Raw genomic sequence first — 6,339 nt, forward strand, 5'->3', positions numbered from 1 at the left:
GAGTGAGTCTTGCAGAGAAAATAAGCTTCCATGCATTTCCCAGGCTGGAGGGCACATCATCAGTTGCAATCGCCTGATGCTTCTCACTTGGGGCTTTTAAGGGCTCATGGAGTTACAAAGCAATTAGTCTTATCTCCCGTTGTGGACTTCCCTCCTCCTTCCCCTGCCCAGAGATGGAGGAGTCTTGGACTTGGGGGTGACACTGACCTTTGGCTAGGCTGTGCCTGTGCTGACAGAGATGGAGCCAAGACTCAGCAACTGAGTGGAGAGAGAGCCGGAGCTTCAAGGCAAGGGTCTTACGCAAAGGATCTAACCACCTTTGGTCTGGTGGGACTGTCAACGTTTCTGTTTATAACTGATGCATTTGTACAACCGGGACACATTTAGAGGGGGAAACACCCTTTATCCAAATATCCAAGAACTATAGAAAAATGAACATCTTACTTTTCACAATACCAAAGAAGATTTGATTTTCTTTTTTTTTTTTTTTTGATTTTCTTTTCATAGCACATGGGTTTTATTTTGATGGGCTAGTCTGGTAAATCCTATAATAATGTCAGTTTTTCTGATTGACATTGATTACATGATTTATCATGGCTTTTTTTTTCTTTTTCCAAATAAAAACAAACTGGAGTGATTTGGAATTACAATAGATAATCTCTCCCTTGTCTTTTGATTCCTAGTGCATGGAGGGCTCCCTATGCAACTGGGACTAATCTGTGATGGGTTCATTTACATCACACATCGAGCATAAGACATAATTGTGTGGCTTAGTAGTGCTGTATCACTTAGAAGAAGAATTGTGAGCTCCCTCTTCTGCTTTCATTTCTCCTTATCTATCTATCTATCTATCTATCTATCTATCTATCTATCTATCTATTTATTTATTTCCTGATCAGAGTTGACATAGTGGGTAAAGTTGCCCAAGTCTGCTGGGAGATGCCGAGGCTCCTGGAAGCAACCAGAACTGGAGAGGACCCTCTCCTCTGAAGGAGCCCCAGACCATGCTGATGACAGTTTTGTCAAACAGCAGGCTGCCTTGTTCTTCCTCTCTTTATCATCTTCCCTCTATGTGGGGATGTAGGAGATGGTCTCAAGAAGTGTTAATTGTCTTTAACACAGCCATTAAGGAGAAATGAGAAGATAAGGAACCAGCTCCCTTGCTGCCTTCCTCCCCCTCTTCTTCCCTCCTTCCCTCCCTCCTCCTTCTCTCTCCCTCCCTCTCCTGTCCTCCCTCCTCCATCTACAGCATCCACAGACCAGCTCTAGGGTCCCTGGAGGTTGGCATCCAGGGGCTGAGGATGCTGACAGACCAGTGGGGGAGACAGACATGAAAACAAATCAGGGGCTTCCCTGGTGGCGCAGTGGTTGAGAGTCTGCCTGCCGATGCAGGGGACACAGGTTCGTGCCCCGGTCCGGGAAGATCCCACATGCTGCAGAGCGGCTGGGCCCGTGAGCCATGGCGCGTCTGGAGCCTGTGCTCCGCAATGGGAGAGGCCACAACAGTGAGAGGCCTGTGTACCACCAAAAAAAAAAAAAAGAAAAAAGGCGCGTCTGGAGCCTGTGCTCCGCAATGGGAGAGGCCACAACAGTGAGAGGCCTGTGTACCACCAAAAAAAAAAAAAAAAAAAGAAAACAAATCAGGGTGTTGGAGTATTACGGGATCTATGAGAGACCTGTGAGGGGATTCAGCTCACAGAGTGGTCCTTCCCCCACAGTAGTTGAAGTGGGGGTGGGGAGATAGGAAAAGTGGGAGGGGGAGGAGGGGTGGAGGCACAGATTGTGTTCACCCCCCCACCCCATGCAAGATACTTGTATTATACAGGCACAGCTCTATCTCTGCCAAGGTGGGTGTTACATTTTTTTTTTCTTTTCCATCATGGATTATTATAGGATATTGAATATAGTTCCCTGTGCTATACAGTAGGACCTTGTTGTTTATCCATTCTGTGTATAATAGTTTGCATCTGCTAATCCCAAACTCCCAATACTTCCCTCCCCCACCCTGCCCCTTTGGCAACCACAAGTCTATTCTCTATATCTGTGAGCCGGTTTCTGTTTTGTAGATAAGTTCGTATCATATTTTAAATTCCATATATAAGAGATATCATATGGTTTTTGTCTTTCTCTTTCTGACTTACTTCACTTAATATGATCATCTCTAGGTCCATCCATGTTGCTGCAAATGGCATTGTTCCGTTCTTTTTTATGAGTAGTATTCCGTTGTTTATATGTACCACATCTTCTTTATCCATTCATCTGTCGATGGACATTTAGGTTGTTTCCATGTCTTGGCTATTGTAAATAGTGCTGCTGTGAACATAGAGGTGCGTGTGTATTTTTGAAGTATGGATTACTCAGGATATATGCCCAGGAGTGGGATTGCTGGATCATATGGCAACTCTATTTTTAGTTTTTTGAGGAACCGCCATACTGACTTGTTGACTCAGGAGTCCAAAGGCCCAGCCCCTTGCTTCAACTGGGAATGGCTCTGAAGGGTCAACCAGCCCTGGAGCTCCCATGGCATCAGCCGAGGCCTCCGTTACACGTAGCATCACTCCTGCACTGCAACATCGCAATTAACTTCTCCTTCCCTGAGGCAGCTCCCTTCAAGTGTTACTCCCGGGAGCTCCCCCCAGGAATCCCCTCCTGCACACCAACAGCTCAGCTTCCTGGGAACCTGACCTAAGACTCATCCCAGAGCAACCATTTTCCCCTACACTGTTTCCTTTTATTGATTGACATCATCATAGCATAATTCTGTCATCATTTTCACTGAAAAAGAGACAACTCTTCTCCATCTAGCTGTTCATCTTGAAGTTGATTTTCTTTCCTTGTAATTTCATAGTTGTCCCTGGCTAACTGCCTCACTCTCCCATATGAACACCTCCGTGGACCTCACTAGGATTATTTGTAACCTCACAAATACAAACATCATAAAGAAAGCTTGCCTTTAGTCTTTACAAAACCTTAATTTCCCAGTTATAAAATCAATTATATGCAATTGTAGATAGCTTAGAAAATAGGATGAAAAGTTACTCATAGGGCTTCCCTGGTGGCGCAGTGGTTGCGCGTCCGCCTGCCGATGCACATCTTAAAGGAGTCGGCACGAGCCAGAGACGCCTAGAATGTGGTCCAAACACCAGGCGCTTCAAGTGAGGAGCAGTCGAAGAGCGGAAACAGAATCTCGAGGGTGAGAACAGCGTCTTGATCTCACTCTGAAAAAGAGGGGGGAAAAGTGTAATGTGGATGGAAAACTCCAATGAGAGGAGTTGGGGCCATGAAAGTGCTAACATGAGAGTTTGGGAAAAGCACATCAAGTAGGAAAAGTGAGCAGCCAAAGAAGTCAGGAAGGAAACAGGGAAAGAAAAGCCTTGGGAAGCAGTGAGAAAGCTTGTCAGGTTCAGGAACTTGGGGAGAAGGCAGAAAGGGGTCTGTGAAAGTCACTTGGGGTCACTTGGCGTTGGCTTTGGGCTCTCGGGTGACAAGTCAGAAACCATCTTGCACTTAGTTCCAAACACTTTGAGAAATGCAAAAAGTCAGAGCCACAGAGATTTTGGAGCCCGTGTGTCAGCTGGTCTCAGCTCACTGGTAAGAAATTGAGAAGTGATGTGATGTGCCCCGGGGCCTCATGGCCAGGAAGGGACAGAGGGGTCATGAACTGGGTTTTGGTTTTGAGTCACTTCCTCCCACCCCCATGTTTCTTGCATTGGAGGCGAATCCTGGGCATTGCTGGGCATGAAGTCTCTGCCCTGCACTGTCCTGAGTCCTGACTCTGAATGAGGCATTGTGTCCTTACTGGGTGCAGGACTCAGTCTAGTGGGGCCCCTGCCTGCTCTTGCTCTCCTGTCATCCTCACAATAATCCTTCGATCGTGGATATTGGTATCATCCCCAGTATAGACACAGGAAAGTGAGATCTAGAGAATTAATGTCTGCCCACGGTCACGGAGCCACTGAGTTTTCTCCACAGCGAACCCATCACTGTTCAGAGTTTCTAGAGGTGGTTTGCCTTGTTAAGAAAGTTTCCATACAAGTCAGTACAGACTCGAAACTCTGATCAATCACCACTGCCTGGCCCCTTGGTGACCAAATGCCTCCTTGGCTGTACGCCTGGTTATATGTTTGTGATACCACACATTTTATCCATGGCATTGGCCTAATAAAGACTGGTTTTATGTGTAATGAAGATAAAGACAAGGACAGCTGGTTTACCGATGACTGATGGCAACCCCAGGCACTTTCCCTGCTGGGCACATCTCATCTTCCCTCTGCAGGTAACAGCAGCAGCTACGGCAGTTACCTTGATCCACTCAGCTCAGAAGCAGCGGGCAGTACTGAGCCCTGGAGGCCAGGCAGGCTCAGGATCTGGCCAACTTCTTTACTCCTCACCTGTGCCTGGTCCAGGCCTCTCCTGGGTCCCAGGGGACTTGGTGGATGCTCAGTCATTGCTGTACCATTGTCATGACAGCAGCTGGAGGAAAGGTAACGTGTGACTCTGAGTATTACCTTAGGCCACCTGCCTTGCCCCTTCAGCTGGCTGAGGGCTCTAGTGGGGCCTAACACTGCTTTATAAGGTAGCTGAATAAACAGCTGAAACCCTGATTAAAGAAGTAAGAGCCCCCAATACAAAACCTTTCAAGATAACAATATAGGACAGGGCTCCTTCACTTACTCTTTCAAAGATTTGTTTGTCACCTACTGTTACTGAACCAAACTTGGGTCCACTTGCCCTTGCACAGTAAAGCCAATCTACTGACACTGGTCTGTGATGAAGGAAAGTGCAGCGTTTATTGCAGGGTGCCAAACAAGGAGTCTAGGCAGCTAGTGCTTAAAAAACCCAAACTCCCCAAAGGCTTTCAGGGAAAGGTTTTTAAAGACAGGGTGAGGGAGAGGGTTGAGGGGTGTGTGGTCAGCTCATGGACATTCTTCTGATGGGTTGGTGGTGAGGTAATTGGGAGTCAACATCATCAACCTTCTGGTTCCTACGGGTCTAGGGTCTATGTGCTGGTGGTCAGCATAGAGTTAGCTTCTTTCCCCTGGTGAGGTTTTCAGTGTCTGCAAAACAGCTCAAAGGACATGGCTCAGAATACTATCTATAGCCCTTGAGAAGGAACTAAAGTTCCCTGACTGTTTAATAGCTAAACTATTATTATTTCGTCATGCTTGACTGTTTTCCTTTGTTTCTGCATTTTCTCACTTCTCTGATTAAATTTATTCTTTGGAACTCAGGGAAGGCCTGGGAGCCTAAAGTTTTACTACAAACAAGAGGCAGGTGGAGGACATGGGGGTGTCTGTACTGGGAAGGCCCCATAGGGTACTGCTTGGTTACATTACTATGTGCTAAGCATTTTTCTAGATACAGCAGTGAACAAAGCACAAGAGACCTCAGCCTCATGGAACTCAAATCCCTGTCCTTGTGGAGCGACACAGACAACACACAAGTAAGTATGATGACAATGAACCAACACTAGGATGAGAAAGACCTTGTGGTGGAAGGTGTCGGAAGGGGTGACCTTAGAAAGGCCAGGGGTCTCTGAAAAGAAAACCTTTCAGTGGGGCCCCAAATGGTGAGGGTGAGCCCTCATTGAGGGGACCCCCATTCACGTCAAAGTGGGGGAGCCCACAGTTGGGGTGCTGAGTTCAGGGAGGGAATGCCTGGGCTTTCAGACTCTGGGACACAGGGCTGCTATCCTGGTGGGTCAGAAGAGGCCAGCTGGGGAAGAGAGTGGAGTCCCAGGCAGCTGCTGTTCCTCCTGCCTCCAGCCTGGGAGCCAGGAGGTGGGCCTGGTCTTTGCCCTCACCTTGGGGAAAGATGTACCCCTCTACGTGCTGGGGCCACCACCTTGGGCAGGTGCAAACATTGTTTTCAGGCAAGAGCAACAAAGAGTGAGCTACCCCTGACATATTCAGGGAAATCAGCTATTGGATTTTAATCCAAATATCTCCCGAGGTGGATGCGGGGCACAGAAAGGCTTGGGTGAGCCTGGCCACCTCCTGCCACGCCACATGTCCGGCTCAGGAGTGGAGCAGAAGGGCGCTGGGAGCTGAATGAGTTGCCCTGAGGTGTGAACTCAAGTTGCTCAGCACTGCTCTGTGGGGGTTGAACTCAAATGTTTTGCCAAAACAACTGCAGAAGAATAAATAAACAAAAGGAAGGAAAGTAGAAAGGGATACAACCCTCTTAATAATCCAATTAAAATGAGAACCTAATCTGCCTACTTTCTTTTTTTTTGAATTTTATTTTATTTATTTTTTTATATAGAAGGTTCTTACTAGTTATCCATTTTATACATATTAGTGTATATATGTCAATCCCAATCTCCCAGTTCATCCCACC

At 47.1% G+C, this 6,339-nt stretch overlaps 1 long non-coding RNA gene across 3 annotated transcripts in view; it reads left to right on the forward strand.

Annotated features, from left to right (window-relative positions):
* Window positions 1-3,097: 3,097 nt before the first annotated feature.
* Window positions 3,098-6,339, forward strand: part of LOC114484183 (uncharacterized) — a 21,418-nt gene continuing 18,176 nt past the window's right edge. For 2 of the 3 annotated variants that reach the window (XR_008615650.1, XR_008615651.1), the window contains exon 1: window positions 4,497-5,443. This is a non-coding gene — a long non-coding RNA (uncharacterized lncRNA). The other variant, XR_003676778.2, reaches the window with a different exon arrangement.

The sequence above is a fragment of the Physeter macrocephalus genome, chromosome 18, assembly GCF_002837175.3.
Source record: "Physeter macrocephalus isolate SW-GA chromosome 18, ASM283717v5, whole genome shotgun sequence".
Classification (NCBI taxonomy): domain Eukaryota; kingdom Metazoa; phylum Chordata; class Mammalia; order Artiodactyla; family Physeteridae; genus Physeter; species Physeter macrocephalus.